Source organism: Mustela nigripes, chromosome 7, assembly GCF_022355385.1.
Source record: "Mustela nigripes isolate SB6536 chromosome 7, MUSNIG.SB6536, whole genome shotgun sequence".
Classification (NCBI taxonomy): Eukaryota; Metazoa; Chordata; class Mammalia; order Carnivora; family Mustelidae; genus Mustela; species Mustela nigripes.
The window spans coordinates 21,455,652-21,481,835 of record NC_081563.1 but is presented as its reverse complement, the minus strand read 5'-3'; the positions used below and the strand labels follow the sequence as shown (position 1 = coordinate 21,481,835).

Here is a 26,184-nt window from a genome sequence, read left to right as displayed (position 1 = left end):
TTCTCCTTTAACGTCTCACTGGCCCTTCAAAATGATCACATCTAAAACTGACGTCATTACACTCTGTCTCTGCTCAGCTCCTCTTCTGGTGTCCCCCATCTCAGAGGAAGACACACTACCTCATGCCAGGACCAAGCATCATTTTCTTTCTTTTCTTTTTCTTTTTTTCCTTTCCTTTTCTTTTCTCCTTCCTTCCTTCCTTCCCTTCTTTAAAAAAAATTTTATTTATTTATTTATTTGAGAGAAAGAGTGGGAGCAAGGGGAGCAGTAACAGGGGGAGGGGGGGGTGGGGGAAAGAATCTCAACCCGACAGGGGGCTCGATCCCACGACCCTGAGATCATGACCTGAGCTGACACCAGGAGTTGGACACTTAACCAACGGAGCCACCCAGGTGCCCTGCAAGGGCATCATTTCCGATGAGGAGCACAAGGGAGAGCTCCTCTGCCGATAGGATAGAGCCCCCTTCTTCCTCTTTGTCCCCTGGTGCTCCAGACCAGGCAGCGTCTTCTCAAATGGCTGCATAAAGGGGCAGAACACCTCCTTTGCCACGGCCCATCTGGCTGCTGCCTTCCTTGAATGAATGGCTGGAGACACGGAGCAATTGACTGATTGGGCTCAAAAGGCTCTTCCTGGCAGTTGAGTCTGAAAACGTGGAGATAATTCATTCACTTAAACAAAAAGAGGTAATGAGCCCTTCCCTAGAGCGCTTGCTAGGCAGGGAGCACTTGCTGAGTGACTGCCAAGAAAAGGGACAAGGTCAGCTTCTCTGGAAACAAGTAAATGGGAGTAAATGGTCGTCTGCCCACCTAGTTCATCCCAGATGCCGGTATTTCCTTTTTTTCTTGTTCACCTGCTTCTGCTAGAAGAGAGGTGGGGCTGGAACTGACGACAGACACCAATGACTCTGATAAATACAGTTTCTTCCCCTTCTACTTTTCAGAAGAGCTGGCCAGATTCCCTTGGTTCGCAGTCCCTGGCGGCCTCGTCCCCACCTCCAGCCCAGGCCAGGGACCTAACCCTGAAGGCAAATCTAAAGACTAGAGTCCAATATGCTGAAGCTGGAGGTTAGGACACCTGGTACTGTGCTCCAGATCTTCTCCGGACTCCACATTGGGAACTGATGCCCTGCGTCCACACCTCGTTTGATCAAGGGCCTACTATCTCTTTGCCAGGAGGCTGGCACACGCTTCCTGGTCGTGGAGGCCTGCCCATCCACATCCGAGGCCTCTTCACCTGCTGGCACTTTCTCCTGACAGCAGCTGCCTCCTCTTACCCACACCCCCGTCACTGGATTACTCGGGTATGTAAGTATGTCCAAACCCTTTTGAGCTGTACACGGACAATCCCTGCATCTACTGTATGTAAACTGCACCACAACAAGGCTGACTTAACAACAAAAAAAGGGGGTTGTGGCGGGCTCAGTCCATAGAGCATGCAGCTCTTGATCTGGGGGTGGTAAGTTCAAGCCCCACACTGGGTGTAGAGCTTACTTTAAAAAAAAAAAAAACAAAACAGGGGCGCCTGGGTGGCTCAGTGGGTTAAGCTTCTGCCTTCGGCTCAGGTCATGATCTCAGGGTCCTGGGATGGAGCCCCGCGTCGGGCTCTCTCCTCAGCGGGGAGCCTGCTTCCTCCTCTCTCTCTGCCTGCCTCTCTGCCTGCTTGTGATCTCTGTCAAATAAAATGAATAAAAAAATCTTAAAACAAAACAAAAAAAAACAACAACAAAAAACAAAGCACATTTTAAAAAGAGGATTGCTAAGGCACCTGGGAGGCTCAATTGGTTATGCATCTGCCTGCCGCTAGAGTCATGATCCCAGGATCCTGGGATCCAGTCCCCAGTACGCTCTCTGCTCAGCGGGGAGCCTGGTTCTCCCTCTGCCTGCTTGTGCTCGCACTCTATGTCAAATAAACAAATAAAATCTTAACAACAACAAAAAAGAATTGCTAAAGGGAGACCAGAAAAAAAGAGATAGAACTTAGTAGGAATTACATTTAGCACTAAGCTTCCTGGCAGTCCAAGCAGAAGAGTAAATGGTTTGGGAAGGAAAACTTCCTATTGCTGGATAAAAGGGAAGCTCTGATTACCCAGGAAAAGCCTTTTGAATTCCAAAGAACTCATTACTTCCCTCCATCCAACTGACCATTTAAGAGAAGGCATCAGTCAGAATGTTCTAGAAAAAGCAGGTTTGCTCTCTAAGTAGGTAATTCCAGAAGGAATTTACTAGATTTCTTTTTAAGGAGTAAGAAACATGCCAGATATATTTGACTGCAATTTTTGCAGAAGGAGCAGAAATATTCTCCAGTGACTATTTTTAATATAGAGCAAACAACAATAAAGGGTTGAGGAAATAACACTAAATTTTTACTTAGTGATATTTCTACAGGGTGTTAAAGTAATATAGTCCAATTACCAGTTTATATTTGGTGCTCTAACCTGTACTATAAAGAGAATGCAAATATGTCTTGTCCATCCTTTAACTGGTAATGGTTAGAAAGGTATCTCAGTATTACTCCACTAGGGGCACCTGGCAGGCTCAGTGTGTGACTCTTGATCTCAGGGTTGTGGGTAGGAGTCCCACTTTGGGTGTACAGATTATTTAGAAATAGGGGTGCCTGGGTGGCTCAGTGGGTTAAAGCCTCTGCCTTCGGCTCAGGTCATGATCCCAGGGTCCTGGGATGGAGCCCCACGTCGGGCTCCCTGCTCAACGGGGAGCCTGCTTCCTCCTCTCTCTCTGCCTGCCTCTCTGCCTACTTGTGATCTCTGTCAAATAAATAAATACAATCTTAAAAAAAAAAAAAACCTTAAAAAAAAAAATTACCCCTCTCGTGGGGCCGCCGCAACCTCAGCCATCACCTAAGCCAAATTCATGCTCCTTGATTTCTTCTCCCCTCAGCCTCGTATTCCAAAATTGAGGAAAATGTGTACAGGTGACTTTAAGAGGTGTACTACTTGGACATAAATGGCACTGAATCACAAGTTTTCTTTCTACAATTCTGATTACATCAAGGAAAACCTCTCAGTGGGTGGGTGTGCCTCTGCTAATACCTAGCACTTGTTAATTTTTTTTTTTTTTAACAAGGGAAAGAGCAAGGTCTAGTTTGCTACTGGAATTTAATAACATTGATTGGCTTTCATTGTATTTCTTTTTCTAGCTATTTAATAATGGCAAATGTTCCCATTTATGGTACTGATATAATGTTTCTCTTAAATATGTAAGCAAAAAATGTGAGCTATTTGAAGAAAAATATTAAGCATCAGCTTGTAGATGGCATGAAAAATGGAAAGAGGGTATATGTAAATGACTCAGGTGAAGAGACAATGTCCTTGACCAAGGGTCACAAAACTTTTTCTGTAAAAGGCCAAAGAGTAAAAGTTTTAGGCTTTGTGGGTTACAATCAGGGTTTGCCCACCCAGATGCTGGAGCTGAGTTGTCAGATGAGGTGGCCACTAGCTCTGTGTGGCCACTGAGCATGGCCAGTATGACTAAGGAACTGAAGTTTTAATTGTTTTTATTTTTTTTTTAAGATCTTATTTATTATTAAAAAAAAAAAAAAAAAGATCTTATTTATTTATTTGGCAGATAGAGACACAGGAAGAGAGGGAACACAAGCAGGGGCAGTGGTAGAGGGAGAAGCAGGCTTCTCGCTAATTAAGCAGGGAGCCCGATGTGGGGCTTGATCTCAGGACCTTGGGATCATGACCTGAGAGGAAGGCAGATGCTTAAAGACTGAGCCACCCAGGTGCCCCTAAATGTCTTTATTTTTAAGTTGTTAAGGCACTACACAGTTCAGCTCCAGCCAATGATTAAGGAAGTGCATATTCCATTCCAGTCTTAAAAGACAAACATCAATGGAAAGATTAACTCCTGGTGCGCCTGGGTGGCTGCAGTGGGTTGGGCCTCTGCCTCAGCTTGGGTCATGATCCCGGGGTTCCTGGGGTCCTGGGATCGAGCCCTACCCCCCAGCTCTGCCTGCTTGTGATCTCTGTCTGTCAAATAAATGGATAAAATCTTAAAAAAAAAAAAAAAAAGAAAGAAAGAAAGAAAGAAAGAAAGATACTCCCCCTCAACCTTTTTTTACTTTCTCTGCCTCTACTATTTCATGAAGAGTTGTCAATACATTTTCATGCAAGTCATTGTTATTATAATCAGAAATAAAGCATGGATGCCTTCTCTAATCATAATTATTAAGCAGTGTTTGCAATTTCCTTAAAAAATGCAATAAGAAAATTAAATCCTCAAGATAAACATGGGAAAAAAGGACATAAAATGTGTTATGATGATATACCTAGAAAACCCAAGAAAATTGGTAAGGTAATAGTAATAAGATAAATGTAATAAAATTAGTACTTTTTTTTCCTATATTAGCAGTCACCCAGCTAGAAATAGAAACAGGAAAAAAGTGTTCACAATAGTGAAAAACACTATGAAACACTTAAGCATAAACAGTAAAACACTAAGAAGGGCTCAGAAACGGCAAATCTAAATATAAAATATTTTCTCTATTTTTTTTTTTAAAGATTTTATTTATTTATGAGAGAGAGAGAGGGGGAGAGAGCAAGCACAGGCAGACAGAATGGCAGGCAGAGGCAGAGGGTGAAGCAGGCTCCCTGCCGAACCAGGAGCCCGATGTGGGACTCGATCCCATGACACTGGGATCATGACCTGAGCCGAAGGCAGCTGCTTAACCAACTGAGCCACCCAGGCGTCCCTATTTTCTCTATTTTGATAGATTTTGTGTAGTGGCTGCTTGGAACTGGGGTTGGTAATGGGAATGACTGTAAATGGGCTTAAGTTTTCTTTTTGAGGTAGTGGAAATTTTCTAAAATTACATTGCATGATTAAATTGCACAACTCCTTAAATAATGATCAGTGAATTGTATAAAGTGGATGAATTTCATTGTATGTAAATTACACCTCAATACAGCTTCACAGGGGCACCTGGGGGGCTCAGTCAGTTTAAGCATCTACCTTCAAGCTCAGGTCATGATTCCAGGGTCCTGGGATCCAGCATCCCCAATGAGCTGCCACATCAGGTTCCCTGCTTAGTGGGGAGCCTGCTTCTTTCTCTTCTGTTCCCTCTGCTTGTGTTCTCTGTCAAATATTTAAAATCTTAAAAAAATACATACATAGCATTCTCACACACAAACACACACACACTCACAGTACATAAAATAGGATCTAAACAAAATGAAATATATTCTTAGATGGGAAAAGCTAATATCATAAAATGTGAATTTTCCCAAGATTAATATATAAATGTAATACAGATCTTATTAGAGTTCTTAATATATTTATTTTGAAATGGATAATAATGGAATTGAAGAGAGTCAAGAAAATTATGAAAAGGAATACTGTGGGATAGGGAAAGGGCTATCCTAGGAATATTAAAAGATGCTATATGCAATTACTATAATTAAAACTATGGTGTCAGCATATGATTAGACAAATGAATGAAAGGAGCAGAATAAGATGCTTGGTAGCGATTTCAATTAAATCTAACAAAAGTGATACTTCAATTCAGTGAAGATGAAATGATTTACTTAATAGATGGGGCGGCTTCAGTGGCAATTTGTCTGGAAGAAAATTAAGACAGCCCCCTACCTTCCAGCATGTAATCTGTAATCCATCTGGAATTTATTTAAATTTAAAATATAAAGCAATAAAAATATTAGAAGTAAGCCCAGGAAACGACATGCACAATTCAGGAGTGGGGGAGCCCTTTTAACTCGGTCTGGAAACCCAAAAGTCATAAAAGAAGGATCACATTTCTGGCTTTACACACATTAAAAATTTGGTAAAGTAAATGATACCACAGAAATAGAAAAAGTCAATAGAGAAACAATAAATATCCTGAGAAAACATGCAGGGCTTGTGACAGCAATGAATGCTAACAAACTGATAGGAAAAATACAACCAAGAGAAAGATGGGCTCACAATATCACTAAGTGCTACAGAGAAGAGCACATCAGAATGACCCACAACATAGGAAAAGATGTCCAACCTTTCCACTGATCAAGAAGATGCAAATAAAGTCACAACGAGGTGTCCTTCCACATCCATCAGGCTGGCAACAATTCCAGGGTGACATCTGACCTTGGCAGGACTGGTGGGGGCAGGAGGGAGAAGGGTGTTGCTAATGAAATGCTAATGAAAACATGAATTATCCAAGGCTTTTAGAGAAGAGTCTGAAAAGTTCTCTATTAAAATTTTAAAAAGCTCTCTGACTTGGCCATTCCATTCCCAGGACTCTATCCATCAGAATAGAAGTAAGAGAACATAAGGAGATGGGTAGAGAGAGGTCCATGGCAGCAATGTGGGTAGGACAAGAAGCCGCCAAAAACCTGGACACAAACTGAATGCCCATCAATGGGGGGAGGGGGCAGGGAATGTTACTATCTAAAGGAAGACTACTCCTCCACTCACAACATTTCTTCTTCTTCTTTTTTTTTAATAAGATTTATTTATTTTTTTATTTAGAGAACACGAGTTGGGGGGGCACACACAGAGGGAGAGGGAGAGAGAGAGAATCTCAAGCGGACTCCACACTGACCGTAGAGCTGAACGTGGGTCTCGATCTCATGAGCCTGAGATGATGACCTGAGCTGAAATCAAGAGTCAGATGCTCAACCAACTGAGCCACTCCGGTGCCCCTCCCACAGCACTTCGGAGTCTAACCACCGGGAGTTAGGGCAGAAGCCCCCTCTCCCCCTCCCCCGCTGAGGGCTCAGTCCCTGCTGAGACTGCTGTCCCCACTGCAGAGGCCAGTTGTCTGGACCAGGCTGTCACCTGTACTTCTGACCACCTGACTATAAATCAGGTGTTCCCATCCCTTCATCCTCAAGGTTGAAAACCTGCTAGAACAGCTCACAAAGCTCAGAGAAGCACTTCATTTACTATGACTGGAAAAAGTCAGGAGCATCCAACCAGAAGAGATGCATGGGGGCCAGGAAAGGACAGAGCAGGAGCATCCATGCCCTCCCTAGGGGCACCACCCACCCAGCATCCAATCTGGAAGTTCTCCAAACGCCTCTGTTTGGGTTTTTATGGGGATTCCACTACATAAAGACAGGATTGGTTCATTCATTGGCCATTGGTGATGAACTCAATCTCCAGCTCTTCTCCCCCTCCCAGGAGGAGGGGTAGGGGATGCAGGCTGAAAGTTCCAACCCTCTAATCACCTTGCTGGTTCTCATGGCAACCAGCTCCCATTCTCCACCACAGTCGCCTGATTAGCATAACTCAGGTTTGGGGAAGGGGGCTTATTATGAATAACAAAAGATGCTCCTTTCACCCTTGTCACCCAGGAAGTTATAAGGGTTTTAGGAGCTCCAGGGCAGGAACTGGGGATGAAGACTAAATACAGATTTCCTATGATATCACGAGATCATATCATCCATGCCTTAACTATCATGCGACTCTAAAAAAGTCAGATCAATACCAATTGCCTTAAAGCTTCTTCCATGGGTGGTGCGCCGAGGGAGGCCCAGTGGGTTCAGTGTCCAACTCTTGGTTTTGTCTCTTGGTTTTAGCTTAGCTCTTGATCTCAGGGTCCTAGGACTGAGCCCAGTGTCAGGCTCCACACCCAGTGCAGTGCCTGTTCCCTCTGCCCCCACCCTGCTTGCGCTCTCTCAAATAAATAAATAAATAAATAAAATTGAAACAAAACAAAACAAACCCAAAACCCTCTCCCAGGGGTGTGTGGCTGGCTCAGTCAGTAGAGCATGTGACTCTTGATCTTGGGGTTTTAAGAGATTACTTCAAAATCAAGTCTTTAAAAGAAAAAAAAAAAACTTCTTCCAAGTTGTAATGATAAGACAAGTCTTAGAGGTAATATAATTTACCAAACTGGAACTCCAATGCATGTACTCATACATCCACATACACAGACACAGACATAATAGGATCCCATTTTGATAAAATGTACAAGGACAAAAAATATCTTTGTATCTTATTAATATACAATAATGTGTAGGGAGCAAAGTACAGGTGAAAATACGCATTTTTTTATACCGATTACGAGAGGGTGAAAGGTGGTATTTAGTTGAAGAGGTTGGAAAAGAGTAGGGGGAAGAGTATTAAAATAAAAAAAAAAGAAGAAAGAAAAAAATGTCAACAATTAAGACGGGATGTGTGTGTGCGTGATGAAGACAGTCCCCAAAAACGTGAACGGCGGCTGTCTTAAGGTGGTGGGACTTCAGGTGACTTTTACTTTATTTCACTTACATTTAATTATTGTTTAAATTTTTCACGGTGAATATGTATTATTTAGAAAACCAAGGGGAGAAGAAAGCCATAAAACCACCGTCACTGAAGCGGAACCTACCTATCTGACCTTCAAGGCTGGTCAAATGTACAGAGCCCCTGTTCTGTGCCCTGCACTGTACCAGACCCTTCATGTCTAAGCCTCGCAGCCACACCGCAAGGACTCAGGACAAAGGGGCTCGGCAAGGCTGGGAGGCTTGCCTGGTATCACGTAGATCATCAGCAAGTCTGGAAGGTAAGATCCGCACCCAGATTCGACTCGCAGATGTTCTGTTACCCTCCTCTGCACTGCGTTCACAGTGTGGGCTCTGCGGGTCACAGGACATCTACTTTGAGTCTGGCCAACGCATGTGCCAACCCCTCGCCCTCTCGCTCCTGTCCTCAAGGGCAGCTGCAACATGGGCACAGCAGAATTTCTGCCTCTGAGAGTCTCAAGTCTAGCTCCGTGTTAGCATTTCAGCCTGGGGCTGCTCGAGGGGCCAGGACTGGGCAATCCAGATATTTCCATGTGAACAGCCGGGTTCCTACTGGGCACAAGGCCCTGTCCATATTCACTACTACTTAAGAGTTAAAAACACAAACAGAGAAGCCCTGAGCTAGGTTTTCCAGGCTCTTGAAGTTCTCTTTGCCCACAGGGTTTTTCGGCATGGGCCATACTCAGTACTTTAAATTCTCTTTTTCTTTTTTTTAAAGTAGGCTCACGCCCCACCTAGGGCGACTCTGAGATCACAAGTCTCATGCTCTACTGACTGAGCCAGCCCGGCGCCCCCAACCTTAAATTCTTATATAAGGAAATACTCAGATTACTCCAAGCTCACCATAAACTTAAAAAGAAAAACATAAACCTATTTACACATCTTAGCTGAGAACAGAGGATTCCACAATTGGGAGGAAAGAGCGTATTTTCCGTGCTATGTACTGACTATTTGGAGCATGAAAGACATACACAAAAGGTGGTCAAAGAAAGGAGGAACAAGAGACTGGCCTTTTAACCCAACCTTAAGAGGAGAAAAGGCGTTGCATTTATTCACATGATTTTCTTCCTTTACAAACACGCACATTAAGCATAATATATTTTCAACCTTATCATTGTATTGTCACTGGTTTTCATTAGGAAAGAAAAATCGCTGAGGGTGGTCCGGAGGCCCAGGGAACTGGTCAGACTGTGTAAACTCAGGCAGATAAAGGCCTCATTTTCCACCCTCTGGGCCCCCTCTTTGTCACTCCCCTGAGCACACAGGGCCCCAGAGGGGAAGAGCCGGTAAGGGACAGAAGTGTGGGGGTAGGGATGTGCTCAGTTGCCCAAACAACCTTCAGTCTGCCCCTCCCCCTGCTGCCCAAGCCTCCCCTGGGATACCCGCCATACACATCCCCTCCACCTCCTTGGCCCCAACCTCTTCCCCAAATCCTGCGCCAACACCTTGTCAGAAAAGGCCTTTGATGTATCCTAACAGCCAGATCACTCTCTCAGCCCGAGGGTGACGTTAGCTACACTCTGCCACTTCCGCAGACAGTACACAATCTGCAAGGCCAGGTCTCCCTCCATTTTTTTCTTCCCACAGTACTTAGCATGATGCCTGCTGAGCGGCAGAGGCACAGAGAACGTTCATCTTCCCCTTTAACCATCTACCCAAATAATCCAACTTTGGGATTTTAATCTGCTCTAGACAGAAAGATCTCGATGAGGTCAGAATTATCTAGGCCTGCTCTTTCAGACCAGGGCCCAAAGAGCAGCATGAGTGAGCCCCAGGGCCCACAGCGCACCTCTTCCTGGAGTGCTTTGGTGGGACTGAACGTTTTAACACTATGTAATTTCCAAAATTCTTTATAACTTCATGTCAACACAAGGAAAGGGTATATTTTGAATTAAGAGTGTAGACACTGCATCCATTTTTCTTCAGATTAAAAAATGAGCAGTCATGAAAAGGCCATACATGATTCCATTCATTTGAAACATCTGGAACAGGCAAATCTGTAGAAAGTGGATTAGTGGCTGCCAGGAGCCGGGGGTTGGAGGGAATGGGGAGCGACTGCTCATGCGTAAGGGGTCCTTTCTGGGGCGATGAAAATGTTCTAAGGTTAGAGCATGGTGAGAATACAACTCTGTGAATACACTAAAAACCGCTGCATTGTATCCTTCCCAGGCGTGAACTTTATAGCATGTAAATTCTACCTCAATAAAGCTGTCAATAAGGCTTCAAAGATTTCAAACTTGCATCCGAGAGCTGCAGGCTAAGCCCACAGGACAAGCTTTAAGAAGCAGTAATAGGGGAAGAATGGAAGTTCCAGGCTGGTCTGCAAGTCAAGAAACAGGTTCCCAGGAGGCCATCTAGAATACAGATGTCAAGAATGTCCCCACGGCTCCTGATCAACAGCTGGAACTGAACCAGTGTCAACCAGGACAGGGAAGATATCAAAGGTGCAGAGCCTGATTCTGGAAGCCGATCTGTAGCCTGTGTCAGAGCTGTGGCTTTCCAGAGCTGAGAACCAAAGGGGTGTGGGATGGGCCAAGGGCAATGCAGGTGGCTGGCTTGGTGTGAACGTAAAGGGACATTCAGGTGACATGTGGGAATCTGCCTTGAGGTCCCTCAGGTTGTTGACAGAATTCATTTCCTTATGGTTGCAGGCTTTCAGCTAAAGGCCACTCTAAGCTCTGAGAGGTCACCTAATTTCTTGCCAAGTGGGCTTCCCCAACAGATACACTTCATCAAGCGAGCAAAGAGAATCTCCAGAGTAAGTATGCTAACAAGACCGGTTCTTGTACATTACATAGTCATGGCAATGACATCATCACCTTTGCCATCTTCTATTGGTTAAAAGCAAACTGTAGGAAGAGATTACACAGAGGTATGGACACCAGGAGTTGGGGATACTGGAAAGGGACACACCAAGAGTCTATCTTCACAGTCCTTACAGAGAAAACGTCCCAACAAGTAACCAAAACATTAAGCAGAATGGAATGAACTCTACGGGATGATCTGGGGGCTTCTTAATCTGTCATTTGCGACCAAAGAGGGCAAAAGTCACCAGATGCTTTCTCTGCACTGAAATAGCTCATTGGAAGTTAAACTGCCCTGAGGTTCCTTCTCTGTGAAATGATGAAATGCTGCCAAATTTCTTCTCAGCCCCATGTCCTATGATACCACCTGGCCCCTTGTAGGTGTTCAACAGCACCTGTTCCATAAAGGAAGGGATGAAGGAATGAGCACTCGCACACATGATGGTGGGAGGTTCATGAGGCCCAGTTAGAGCTTCTCATCTTCAACGTCCTAAGATTTATACCACATTTTCCTGAATAAAAATGATGGAAAGGGGAAATACTAGAAATGCTATGTGTTAATTGCAGGAATGGGTCATCCTCACTTCCTCGTCCCAGCACCTCTCTTTTTTGAAAGGGTTACACATTCTGTCTCTTCAGTGGCTCGAAAGCCCTACTCTGCATGCTCGTGTCTTATTTTGGGGGGCTCCTCCACATGGGGGCCCATTTGAGAACAGAAGCCATGACCATGGAGCCAAGAACTAAACCTTTTTCATGTTTTCATGAGTCCCTAACAGGGTGAGCCAGAGCCAGAAAGGGCTGCCAAATTATTATTGTTTGAACAGGTAAAAAATAATGACAAATATTTAAGACCATATAAACAGTCCCCTCCTCTAGAGATCAGCACCATCATAGGTTTTTTTGCACAGACAATCTATACATATTTAAGCATCTATGTATCTATTTTGTTTGCACAAAAAGCAGCATGCATTAAATACTGCTCTGCCTGCTTTCTTTCCATCATGATATAAATTGGAGGTGGTTGTATATAAGAACAGAAATATCTGCCTTGTTTTCTTAATGGCTGCATAATACTTCTTTGTAAGGATGTATCAGAATGTATTTAACTAGCACTCCAATGATGGGAATTGAGGTTCGGTCTAATTTCTCGCTAGTACAAATAATGCTGTAATAATAGTCCTCTGTAGCTCTCATCCTGCACCTATGCTTGTAGATCTTTGGGATAAATTCCTAGAAGCGGTCTCTCCGGGTGAAAGGGTATGTGCTGTTTTAATTCTGCTGCATAGTGCCCAACCACAGCCAGCAGGTTTCAGCGGGTAAGCCATCATGGCACTCCCAGCAGAGACACAGCACGGCTGTCACAGATCATCAAAGCTGTCGGTCAGCATCTAGGCTCCATGTCCTCACTGTACATTGGAACACGACCATTTTGACCGGATTTCCTATGTGGCCTCTTGTACCTCTGCATCCATGATCACATCGGCCAGTCCGTTCATGTGACAAGCATAGAGCTTTGAGCATGCTTTTACATATCTCATAGCACCGAACCCCAGCACCTAGAGACTTCCAACAGCTCTGCTTACTGAGTGCTCACCACTCACCCACCACACTCCAGGCACGTAGGCCCTAGTCCTCCTCACAAACACACGCTCTTTTAAATCACTAGAAAACTGGGGCGCCTCGGTGGCTCAGTGGATTAAGCCTCTGCCTTCGGCTCAGGTCATGGTCTCAGGGTCCTGGGATCAAGGCCCGCATCGGGCTCTCTGCTCGGCAGGGAGCCTGCTTCCCCCTCTCTCTCTGCCTGCCTCTCTGCCTACTTGTGATCTCTCGCTCTGTCAAATTAAAAAAAAATAAATCACGAGAAAATTGAGGCTCAGGAAGGTTGACTGTGCCTACCTCTCACCCCCAGAAAGCAGCAGAGCCGGGACTCAAACCCCCCTCTCCCCCAGAGGCGAGCTCCTTCCGGGAAATGGCTCTGAGCCTCGCGCAAACTCAGGAAATAACGCGAGATCAGAGGTCCGCGCTTCCTCTGGAATAACAGCCCAGGGCAGGTCAAGTCCGGTTGTCCCAGGTTAGTAAACCTCTCGCTTGCCCGGCTGCTCCAACATTCATTTCCGGTTCCTGGGTCTTTGCATTCCACTCCCAAACTAGAATGTAATTTAGTATGGAGTGCTCCCTATAACTGTGTGATCGCTCCACGACTTGTCTTTCGCAGTAGCCAACTATGGGTGCTATTTGCTATTAAGAAACAGCACAGTTCTATAGGATTTATTGATAAAAATCGGCTTTACTTGGGGTCCTTTGCCTCCCAAATTAGTACTGCAGTCCTGTTTTTTAATGACCGGTCATCTCAGACGATTTTATGGCTACATTTACACAAATTCTTTGATGACTAACTTGCTAAGACTGATCAGAAAGCAATTGGGGAACTTTGTGAAGTTGGTCCTTGAATCAAGGGACTTACATACGTTTATGCATTTGTCTTTAAGGGCAAACTATCAGATACTATGATTAAAATTGTATTATTAAGGGCGCCTGGGTGGCTCAGTTGGTTGAACGACTGCCTTCGGCTCAGGTCATGATCCTGGACTTCGAGGATCGAGTCCCGCCTCGCCCTACTAGCTCCTTGGGGAGTCTGCTTCTCCCTCTGATCAGCTCCTCTCTCCTACTCATTCTCACTCACTCAAATAAATAAATAAAATCTTTAGAAAAAACATTTTTTAAAAATTGTATTTTTAAAATGGCACACCAAAAACTCTAAGAGAATTTCAGTTCTGGGATGCCTGGGAGGCTCAGTTGGTTAAGCCGCTGCCTTCCGTTCAGGTCATGATCCCAGCGTCCTGGGATCTAGTCCCACATCAGGCTCCTTGCTTGGCAGGGAGCCTGTTTCTCCCTTTGCCTCTGCTGCCACCCTGCTAGCCTGTGCTCGCGCGCTCTCTCTGTCTCTGGCAAATAAATAAAATCTTAAAAAAAAAAAAAAGAGATTTTCAATTCTCAAAAACATACCAGCTGGGTGATAAAATCATGTATGTGATTTCACAAAGATGTGTACAGTATTTAAAATAATAGAAAAGAATTGGACATAATCTAAATGTTTACCAATAAGTAAATGGTTAAATACAATAGTGTACCCAGGCGCCTGGGTGGCTCAGTTGGTTGAGGGTCTGCCTTTAGCTCGGGTCATGATCCCTGGCTCCTGGGATGAAGTTCCACATCTTGCTTCCTGCTCAGTGGAGAGCATGCATCTCCCTCTACCTCTGCCTGCCATTCCCCTGCGTGTGCTCTCTCTGTCCATCAAATAAATAAATAAGATCTTAAAAAAATAACACAATACTGAACCTTCAAATGGAATGGCAGGCAGCCATTTAAAAGTTTATATTTCTAAATTAGAAACATAAAAATGTTCTTTTTTAATGTCAAATGAAGAAACAATATGAAATAGTATCCATGTTGCTGTTACAGCTCGGTAAAAATTATGTGAACATATGGACAGAGGTTTGAGGGAACTAGCAATCATTACACTAGCTTTATTAGCAAAATGGTCTATAGGTGATTTATAACTGATTAAATATTGGAGTATTATGCATTTTATTTATTTTAAAAGACTTTATTTATTTACTTATTTCTTTAAGAGAGCATGAGCAGTGGAGAGAAACAGAGTCTGGAGAGGGAGAAGCAGGCTCCCTGCTGAACAGGAAGCCCCACGGGAGGCTTGATCCCAGGACCCTGAGATCATGACCTGAGCCAAAGGGAGATGCTTAATCAACTGAGCCTCCAGGTGCCCCAGAATATTATACATTTTTAAAGTACAAATTAAATCCTGTACTATATCTAAGAGCTTTTTTTTTTTTTTTTTAAGATTTTATTTATTTGACACAGATCACTAGTAGGCAGAGAGGCAGGCAGAGAGAGAAGGATGCAGGCTCCCCACTGAGCAGAGTCCGATGCGGGGCTCGATCCCAGCACGCTGGGATCATGACCTGAGCCGAAGGCAGAGGCTTTAACCCACTGAGCCACCCAGGCTTAAAGGACTCAGAGTCCAAGCAGTAAACCTAAAGCAATGATAAATCTTGTCACATTCACTTGCTTGTATAAGGACCCATACAAACATGGTGGGTCACATCACAGGAAAAAAGTTTTTCTTAGGGATAACCTGGGCTCTGAATGGGTCCCATATGAAAAAAACCTGCGGAGTTAGGAATTCATGCCTGCCTTGTCCTGCTCCCTTGATGGTCCAGGCTTCATTATCATCATCCCGCATCACGCCTAAACTGCTGCCTGTGATCTACACTGACCATGCTTAACGCTGCCATCTCTCATGGATCTTTGTTGATGAGATGGGTTTGCCTTATCTCCACCACCTGAAGGCTACTGCTCTTTGTGCCTCATCTCTATTGGTTTTCAGTAGTTGCAGAGGCTTTTTTCCATTATAGTCCAGTTATAAAAATCATGTCCATTTAAAATCTTTCTAGAAACCCGCAAAAAAATAATTAAATAAATAAAAAGGATATATGCTATAATTCTAATCCCCCAAATAAGAAATCTGAACTCTGTGATTCCAAGCTGCCGCCTTTTGAGAGATTTTTGTAAGCCACAGAAATGACACAAAGCAAAATTACATGTATTTGACTAGATGTATTTGACTCGATACAAGAAATGCAAAGTAGTTAACAGAAAAAAAATCACTTGTTAATCTTGTTCAAGGCTGATAGGATGGCTCTGGAATGAACTTTGGACCCATGTTGCAATTATAACCTGATTCTCATCTTTTCCTTAAGGAACAGGAGTAAGGAAATTGCTGTAGCAAGACTATGGCTGAACCACAACCATTAGTTTAAAAATGTTCATTTCAGCTACTGTGGAATCAGACACAGCTTCAAGTTCTATTTTTTGCTGAAGAATAAGAATTGGAAACCAATCTCTGATCAAGCCACGACATGATGCCAGCCTCTTGGGTTTCTAAAAATGGTTTAATCATAGCAGTGCATCCCTAAGAGAGTCTTTTTAAAAAAAAATCTTTTTAAAAATTTTTTTAAGTCACCATTAATCTTACTTATTTGGCACAGTCTACTAAAAAATAACACATGCAGGGCGCCTGGGTGGCTCAGTTGGTTGAGCAACTGCTGTCGAATTAGGTCATGATCCCGGAGTCCCAGGATCGAGTCCTACATTGGGCTCGCAGCTCCATGGGGAGTCTGCTTCTCCCTCTGACCTTCTCCCCTCTCATTCTCTCTCACGGTCTCTCTCTCAAATAAATAAATAAAATCTTAAAAAAAAAATAACATTTGCAAACCCTTGACCCAGTAATTCTAGGTCCAAATATTATTTGAAACAAATACTGGAATATACACAACAGCACTACTCAGGATAGCCCCAAACTGGAAACGACCCAAACACCCATGAACAACATAAAGGGTAAAGGAACTATGGTACAATGCAACAATATGTAGCAATGAAAATGAGCAGATGAAATCCAACAAATGGAACATTGAGCAGCCACTCACGAAAGACTATCCTCTATGATTCCATCTGTGAAAGTTCAAGAACAGGCAAGGCTTATCTATGCTGTAGATGTCTGGATGGTGATTGCTGACACTGGAGGAAGATCAGTGACTGGGAGGGGACTGAAGGGGGTTGCTCTGGGGGAGTGCCTGGCTGGCTCAGTAGGTGGAGCATACGACTCGATCTTGGGGTTGTAGATTTGAGCCCCATGTTGGGTGCAGAGATTGAAGGGGGGAGGGGGAGGCTTTGGGGTACTGGTAATCTGTTTCTTGTCTGGTGCTGATTACATGGATATGTTTAGTTGCAAAAACTCATTAAGTTACACATGTATGATTTGTATATTTTCTTTATTTCCATTATATTTCATTAAAGAGTTTAAAAATAAAAATATTTTAAAAATACACCCTCACCTATCCTCCCCATCCCCCGCAAAAGTCACCATCTTATGCATATGTATTGCTCACACACTTGGTAATAGGGCAACCTTAGAATAATCCAAGTAACTTCATTCAAGTTGAGTTTCACATGTGTTGGAAACAGAGCTTAAGAAACATTAAATGAAAAATATCAGAGACTGTGTTTGAATTTTATGACAGAATGAACCTATCAATCTGCAAAGACAGAAATCTGGATGAAGTAGTAAAAATGAGAAAGGAGAGGGCTTCTCCATTAATGGTGGGTCACGCCCTGCAGAGGGACAAAGGCAAGGACAGGACCAAACAAAAGCAGAGAGAATAAAGACCCAAAGCCTGAGAAATTAGAGGGAGCCCATGGTGGATTTGAAATCAACAAAGGGCTGCCTATCAATGGACACGGAGGGGACAGAAAGATGGTGTGGTTGAGTATGGGGCACTGCTGATGTGTGGGAGACACATTCACAGGGAACTAAGGCAGCGACAGACTTGAAAAACTTTGCTGAGCCGATGAGAATGCACAGGTGTTGGGTGTGGGGAGTGACACCCTGCTCAATGCTGAATGAATGCAGATACTCTTCTTTTCCCAAGAGAATCTAGTCATTCATAGAACTTCAACTGCACTTGAGCCAAATAATTTTAAATGTAAATGGGTAGCCAGAGGTCTCAATGACTGAAAAGTCCTGTAAAATATCCTCAAAATCATCTAGTCATTTTATAAATATTACTGAATGCTTACTGTGAACAGTACTCCGTGCTGGAAGCTACATGAACCAAAAAACAGGTCCAAATATTATTTGAAACAAGGTGAGGAGAACCAATTTATAATGGAACAGCCCATTAAAAGTTATTTCATTTACTGGAAACTGTACACCCACCAGGTAAGGTTCTTAGCTTGGAGTCATGTTCAAAAGCATAGGGGTCCTTGGGTAGCTCAGTCATTAAGCGTCTGCCTTTGGCTCAGGTCATGATCCCAGGATCCTGGGATCGAGCCCCACATCAGGCTCCCTGCTCAACAGGAAGCCTGCTTCTCCCTCTCCCACTCCCCCTGCTTGTGTTCCCTCTCTCCCTGTGTCTCTGTCAAACAAATAAAACAGTTTTTTTAAAAAATTTAAAAAAAAAGCATAGACTCTGTGATGGTTGTTTTTATGTCACGTTGGCTCAGCTATAATGCCCGGTTATTTGATCAAACACTCATCTATCGATGTTACTGGGAACCTGTTTTGTAGATGTGGTTAACATCTATAATCAGTTGACTTTAAGTAAAGGAGATTTTTCTTACTAATATGGGTGGGCCTCATACAATCAGTTGAAAGGCCTTGAGAGAAAAACTGAGGTTTTGCTGAAGAAGAAGAAATTCTGCCTTGAGATCTCAACATCAGGGGCGCCTGGATGGCTCAGTCAGTGAAGAGCCCAACTCTTGATTTCAGCTCAGGTCATGATCTCAGGTCGTGAGATGGAGCCCCACATCAGGCTCCGAGTTCAGTGTGGAACCTATTTAGGATTCTCTCTCTCCCTCTGCCCCTCCCCTCCTTCTTAAAAAAAAGACCTCAACATCAGCTCCTGGCTGAGAGTTTCCAGCTGGCTGGCCTACCGTGTATATAACAGATTTGCCAGACTCCACAATCACATAGGCCTATCCCTACTGGTTCTGTTTCTCTGGAGAGCCCTGACTTACACACTCTAAGCAGACTCCCTGGGTTTGAAACTTGGCTCTGCCACTTCTCTAGCTGGGTCCTTTCTGCGCCTCTGTTATTTCAACTGTAAACTGGGGATAATAATAGCACTGAACTCATAGAAACTAGAACAACCCCTAACACGGAGTAAATGCTTTGAAAGTGTTTGTTAAATAAGTGATGCTGTGGTGCCGAGTTTATTTCTCAGCTGAAAAACCTGAGCTATTTTAATTCCCAACAAATTGCCATCAACTTAGAGTGCTCTTTCCCACAGGGAAACCTGAACAACCTCGAGGCAGCAGCACCCGACCAGTTACAGGTGTCTGATTCTTTCAGATGGTGTAGGAGCAGGTGAGATGCCAGGCCAGCCCCACACATGGTGATGATTTGGCAAAGTCAGAATCAGAGCACTTCTGGAACATTCTTAACTGCAAGTTCTCAGCTGCCGACGACAGCTGTGCTTAAAGAGGCTCAGATTCAGCACAGAGCTATTCCTACTATTTGCGAGGGTGGGAGTTCATAAAGGGGTCCGAATCATTCTTTCGGGTCCCACTGTTGATACCCCTACAGCAGCTTGTCCAGCCCCTTGCAATTAAAGATTAAATGGAGAAAAAAAGTAACAAAAAAAGGGGCGCCTGGCTGGCTCAGTCAGTAGAGCATGCGATTCTTAATCTCAGAATTGTGATTTGAGCTCCCGTGTTGGGTAGAGATTACTTTAAAAAAAAAAAAAAAAATCAGAAAAAAAAGAGATTAAATGGGGAATCAAAATGTTTTTTGTGGGCATATTCTGGGGGAGACTGTGATGATTGTTATAACAATGTTCACTTGGTAGGTGCTGGGCACTCCCAGTGCTAGGTAAACACTGACTTGTATAATGCTTGTTGTATAGACGAAGATATGGAGTCCCCAAGAGAAAAGTAATTCGCCCAAAGATAGACAGACAAAAAGTGGCAGAGTGGGGATTTTCACCCCTGGATTTCTGGCTCAGACCCAGGCTCTTCCTCCTGGGCACATTGCCTCTGAGTCTGGACTACAAGGAGGGGATGCAGGCAGGAACACAGGAGCAAGCACCAAACTACGCTGATTGATGTGAGGGCATGAGGGGGGCACCTGAGTGGCTCAGTCTGACTTCTGTTCAGGTCCCCATCTTAAGGTCCTGGGATCCAGCCTGGCTTTGGGCCTCCAAGCTCAGTGGAGAGTCTGCTCGTCCCTCCCTCCTCCTGGCTCCTATGCATGGGAGTGCTCTCTTTCTCTCTCTCTCAAATAAATAAATACAATCTTTTTTAAAAACGGGAGGGCATGAGGGCTCAGGGGATTCTATAGTTGAATTTATTTAAGTTAAACAAGTTTCAAAGACCGAAATAGAAGAAATCGTAAATATCCCTTCATGAATTTCTCTTGTTAAAGTCTATAATGTGGGGTGCCTGGGTGGCTCAGTCGTTAAATGTCTGCCTTCTGCTCAGGTCATGATCCCAGAGTCCTGGGATCGAGCCCCACATTGGGCTCCCTGCTCTGTGAGAAGCCTGCTTCTCCCTCTCCCAGTCTCCCTGCTTATGTTCCCTCTCTCTGTCAAATAAATAAACAAAATCATTTAAAAAAAAGTCTACAATGTGTTTGCTTTATACACAAATACCAAATTTCATTAAAGATTCCTATGACAGTATTTGAACCTTTCTTTCATCTTCATATAAAAACTTTAAGGCAGCTGCGCCTGGGTGGTGGCTCTGTCAGTTAAGTGACCAACTCTTGGTTTTGGTTCAGGAAATGGTCTGATCTCACGGTTGTGAGATCTGCCCCGCCTGGGGCTCAGGGCTCAGCACAGACTCTGCTTGAGATGCTCTCCCTCTGCTCCTCCCCCACTCAATCTCAAGTTCTCTCGGATATATATTAATTCATATAAAACAAACAAACAGGGGCGCCTGGGTGGCTCAGTGGGTTAAGCCGCTGCCTTCAGCTCAGGTCATGACAGGGTCCTGAGATCGAGTCCCACATCGGGCTCTCTGCTCAGTGGGGAACCTGCTTCCTCCTCTCTCTCTGCCTGCCTCTCTGCCTACTTGTGGTCTCTGTCTCTGTCAAATAAATAAATAAAATCTTAAAAAACAAACAAACAAACACATTTAAGGCAAAGTGATCCTGAAGTTATTTCTCATTTATTCACTAGCAGTGCAAAATCAAACACCTTACTTGTTATTCTCACTTGATTTCATGTTACATCGACCTCTTCCTACAGGTTTTCACCCTGCCAGAGATTTTCTGTATTATTGTTTTCCTATAGGATCCTGTGAACTAAGTCTTAGAAGACTTTTCTGAAATTCTTTTCTTATAGTTCAGAAAACGAAAAAGAACAGGATCAGATTCTATCAGAATTTGGTTAATTTTGGGTGCCTGGGTGGTTCAGCGGGTTAAAGCCTCTGCCTTTGGCTCAGGTCATGATCTCAGGGTCCTGGGATCTAGCCCCACATCAGGCTCTCTGCTCGGCAGGGAGCCTGCTTCCTCCTCTCTCTCTCTCTCTGCCTGCCTCTCTGCCTACTCGTGATCTCTATCTGTCAAATAAATAAATAAATTCTTAAAAAAAAAAGAATTTGGTTAATTTTTACAGCAGAAAGATAGAATCTAAGATTTTTTTAAATGGAATTAAATTTACATTAAAAAATTTAAAAATTACATTTTTTATTATACCCAAAGTGGGCCTTGAACTCATCCCAAGATCAAGAGTCACAGGCTCTACTGACTGAGCCATCCAGACACCCTAGGGTCTTAAATACTTTTTTCTAATAGTACTTTATTACTACTTCTTAGATACTTTTTTTCTAATAATACTGACATCTCTAGCTCTGTATAATGATCTAAATCCTGATTTACCCCAGAGAGGTATCCAGTTGTGATGGCCTTTGGCCTACAGTTCTCTGGAGCTACGTAAGATCATGCTAAATCCTGGGTCAGAGTAGCTGTTACGAAGGAGGGAAAGTTCCCAGACATCCACGGTAGAAGAACAGAGAGAGGTGGAAATACCACAGATGAAGCCTGCATTAACTTAACTGTGGCCAGTTGTGTATGCTTGCCTTGCTGTGGAGCTGTTCCCGTAGGTGGAAACTCCCAGGGCATTCAGCATATTGAAACTATCCTGGCTTACATCTCCATTTTGGAGAGGCTACGCTGAAAACAGCCAGGTAGGTCTTCATGTCCTATGAGCATTTTTTAAAAAAGATTTTATTTATTTTAGAAAGAGAGAGAGAGAGAAAACGCATGCGCAGGTAGGAGATGGAAGGGGGGGGGGAAAGGGTGGGGGAAAGAATCTCAAGCAGGCTTGTGCTAAGCATGGGGCCTGATGCTGGACTTGATCCCATGAAGAACTGGAGAGCACGATCTGAGCAACAGTAGAAGTCAGATGCTCAACCAACTGAGCCACCCAGGCGCCCCTATGAACATCTTGTATACACCTAGCTGAGGTCTCCAGGGTCAGGGAGATGGGAGTTAACAATAGCACCCCAGAATTCTGGGCTGTCTCCCAGACATTTTCAGAGGAGGTAGGAAGGGGGTGCAGCTTTCTCTCCATCTTCCCTATAGGAAAGGGCTGATCATACTGGCATTCAACAGCTCTGGATTCCCCCGGTTGGAGTCATTTCCCACCGGAAAACATTGGGCTGGATGTTCACACCGGGCTCGACAGGATCCCACCCTTAAACAAATCCATAAAATTCATTCAAAAAGAATAAACCAACAAACATTCCTTTCTGAAACTTTCCCCTTGGGTAATGACAGAAAAACATTTTCTACTGGAGTTTTTTCATAAGAAAAAACCCTTCACGTCAGATTTTGGGTTTTCTAATACGGAGATCCCTGGTTTGCATCTAGAGATAGGCCTAGTCTATTAGTTTCAAACATCCAATGAACAACATTCCAGCTAATACTCTCAAGACCAGTTTTGTAAATTCTGAGAGGCACCGCCTCAAAGCAACATCCCTGAAAACCAGCAAGATACAGTCTACTTGCTTTCCTATGGCCACTCGGTATAGCCCAGATAAGAGGACTTGAGGTTGGCAACTATCAAACGTTCTGGGCAAGAGCCAAACAGTGACATCACAGCCTTCTGCATCAACCTGGTTAAGAAAGAAAATCCTGGGTTTCAAGGCTAGACAGAGCCAAAGGCTCATCCAGTTAACTTACTGGCAAATATAAGTCACAATGATTAGTACTGTGATGCTCTGTCTTTTATCCACGCTTCCTTCAGTCTTGGAATAAAAACACTCTGCCTTGCCCTCCCTCCCCACCTTTCTGTTAAATGAATGGCAATTTAAAAGTATAAACCTTATGCTGAAGAGTCACCTTTAATATAACCCAAACAATGATGAAAGAAAACCTCGAAAACCAAATTTGAGTATTAGGCAGTCTTTTCACATGTCAAGATGCTGGAGGCCGGCATGAAAGATGCTTACACTCCAGCAAGTGCATGGAGAGCTCTGCTGAATCCCTGTTTTGTGCTTCCATTTCTGTTCATCTGCTTTCCACGGGCAAGCAGCCACCTCCTATCACAGAGCCATCCCCATCTTAGGTCAGTAGACAATATGGGCAAAATCTGCAAAGGATGGACACGTTGGCTTGGGTGTGGTCACTGGCAATGGGAAGCTTTGGTCCCCAGGATGCGGGCGCTAAAAGCCAGGAGCCGCACCCTTGGCGGGTAATCTCCAAAACCACTTCTCCGGATTTTAGCACACAATCCGCACCAAGCCTGACTGCTCCCTCTATGAACACACAGCCGCCCTTAGACGCGACCAGCCTCGGCAGACAAAGCCGACTGCTCAGAGAGCCACTCTGCACCGAGGCAACCTCCAGGTCGCCGCCAGGCCACCACGCCGCCGCGTCTGGGCTGCTTGATGGTCAACAGCAAGGGGCGGGAGACGGGCGGCGCCGAGGCCACCAGGCACCAAAGCCCGTGGCCGCGGCTTTCTGCCCGCCCCCCAGTCTGGGGGGACGCACGACTCACACTAGGGAATTAACAGCAGGCCTTGATGCCCCAACACAGACCCCAAAAGACGAGAGCATGCCCTAAGATTTCTACGGAAGCTTTTTCTGCACCAGAAAACGGCACACTTGAGTTCGGGAGCGGGGCAGCCCTAGTTCGGGGTCGGGTGGCTACCAGTGCCGGCTATTGTTCTCCCGGTCTCTCCGGCGGGAGACGTCCCCCATCCCGCCTCCCAGCCAGCATCTGCCACTGGACCAAGCCTTTCAGCTCCGAGAAGAAAGGGGTGTGTGCCTGCGGCGCTGCGGATTATCTCAAAACCTGAAGCGAGTCCCTAAGGGCTGTGTCAGACCGGGAGACAAAGCTCCTGGTGGGGACAGCGCAGCCCGGTCCCGGATCCGCCTCCCCCGGGTTTGTCGCCTGTCCGAGGGCCACGCCCAGCGGGCCACCTGGACCGCCACGCTCCAAGTCTGGAGCCGAGGGTCTTCAGGCCCGAGACCCGCCTCCCAGCCGTCCGCCCCTCCCTTGCCTGGAGACCTTCCTCCCCTGGGAGACCTCCCTCCCCAGAGAGACCCTCCCCCAACCCGCGCGGGTCTCCTCCTCCCGGGCGTCTACCCTCCTCAAACCCCGGCGGTCTCCACCCTCCAGCATCTCTCCTCCCATCCTCATTCTTCATCAGCCCCAGACTCGCCCCGCCTCGCGCCACCTGCACCGCACTCCTCCCCTCCCTCCTCAGACCCGCCCCCCCGCCCCCTCTCTTTCCTCCTCAAACCCTGGTCTCCACTTCCCCCTCCACCCAGACCCCCAGACCACCTGTCCCCACCCAGCTTCCCCATCTCCCCATCTTTGCTCAGACAGAGGCCTCGCGTCTGCCTCTCCCCATCCCAGGTTCTCTCTGGCTTGGGCTCTTGCCCCTCCCCAGGCCTGGGGCGTCGGTGTCTGTCGCCCGCCAAGATCTACGCTGCGGGGAGAGCTCCCGCACTGGGCTCCAGCGAAGGGACCCAGCTCGGCGCTCGCTCTGGGCCGGGCAGCTACAGGCGGCCCTTGTGGTTCAGGCAGGTGCCCCGGAGACAGCAGGCGAATCGTCCTTAGGCGACCGCTGCGTTAGCCAGACCGGTGGAACGGGCCGTCGGGTCCGGTCCAGGCTGGGCAAACCCCAACCCGAAGCCAAGAAGGACTCAGGGTGTGTGTACTGGTGGGAGTGGGAGGCCAGAGGCAGCGACGATCTAGGGACTCGGGGAGGACGGGCCCTTAGCCAGAGAAGCCCCCGCCCAACCTTCCAGCCATTCACTGCACCTCGACAAGCCAGGTCGGGCGCCTACTGTGTGCCGAGAGTGAATCCCCTTCGACCAAGCCATCTCCTCACCCCAGTTCTTTGCAATCCCACGAGCACACCTGAAACGCCTACTATGAGCAAGGCACTGCACGGCGTTCCGTGGGCGTACAAAGAGCACAGGATTCGGGCCCCAGTTTAGCCCCGATGGCCGCCCCAGTCCCAAAGCACACCTCCCGCCGCGTCCCCTGAGGCCGGGCCCCTGGGCGCAACCCTATCCCTGCCCTTTTGTGAGCCTCCCAGAGAAACAGAGGCCGTGAGAACGGTGTCCCAGCCCGGGGAGAATAAGCCCACCGCCCGCCCCGCCATCACGCACTCCTCCGGGATGCTGCGGCTGCGAGGGTCCGTCGGTCGATCCGTCTCTCCTCGGTCTCGCCGCGGCGCGGGAGCTGCGGGTGCTCGGGGCGGCGGCGGCTGCACGCGCGCTCGCTCGATCGCCGCCTTGGCGCGCGGGGCGCTGGAGTCGGAAGCCAGGAGCAGGGGAGGGGACGTGGGTGGGGGCTGGAGGCGGCCTCCGCCAATCACCGACCCGACACCTCCTCCCCAATGCTCCCCACCTCGCGCTAGCAGGTTAAGGGGAGGCGGGGACAGGCGGCGCCCCGCATCTTCGCCGCCGCGCGCGGCCGCCGCCTTGGGACTACAACTCCCGACAGGCCCTGCTGCAGGGCTGGGGTCCGAGAGGGGAAGGAGAGTGAGGCCAGAGAACCCGCCGACCCCCCTGCCGTCCTTCTCCTCGTTCCTTTGGGTTTCCCTGGTGACTGACGGCACTTCACAAAGCCCCGGCGCTGGGACGCGCGGATGCATGAGTCCCCTGGGAGGGCTACGGGGCGGGTCCCAAGGACACACCGCCTCCCCTCCCCCTGCAGGACCCCACCCGAGGGCCTGAAACAATGCCCCGGCAGCCTCACCCGGCTGCTCCCGGGCCTGCCCTTTGCGCCTGGTTCCCTCCGAGACCCAGTACGACGCCTTCGAAGTGGGCGCTCGGCGGAACAGCAGGATGGAGGGCGGGGTGGTCGTTATAGCAAAATGTTCTGACGTACACTATATAGTGGACGGCCACTCAGGGCCGACTAAGTTTGCAACTGTCCCCTCTGGGTCCCCTCAATGAACCCGGAGTTCATTCTCTGGGCTGCTGTGAGCTAGAGCTTCTCCATCCGGAGCCCTCAGACCCAGCTGCCTGCCCTATTTCTGACACCACCTTTCAGGACATAGCGAAGTCTCTGGAAATGTTTTAGAACTCAATTTATACTCACTTT

At 46.3% G+C, this 26,184-nt stretch overlaps 1 protein-coding gene across 1 annotated transcript in view; it reads right to left on the bottom strand.

Moving 5' to 3' along the window:
* DPYSL5 (dihydropyrimidinase like 5) overlaps positions 1 to 25,630 on the bottom strand; it is a 92,526-nt gene extending 66,896 nt beyond the window's left edge. Inside the window, exon 1 of the mRNA XM_059405294.1 lies at positions 25,245 to 25,630. The gene's annotated coding sequence lies outside the window, so the exon portion shown is untranslated. The remainder of the gene's footprint in view (positions 1 to 25,244) is intronic.
* Positions 25,631 to 26,184: the final 554 nt, after the last annotated feature.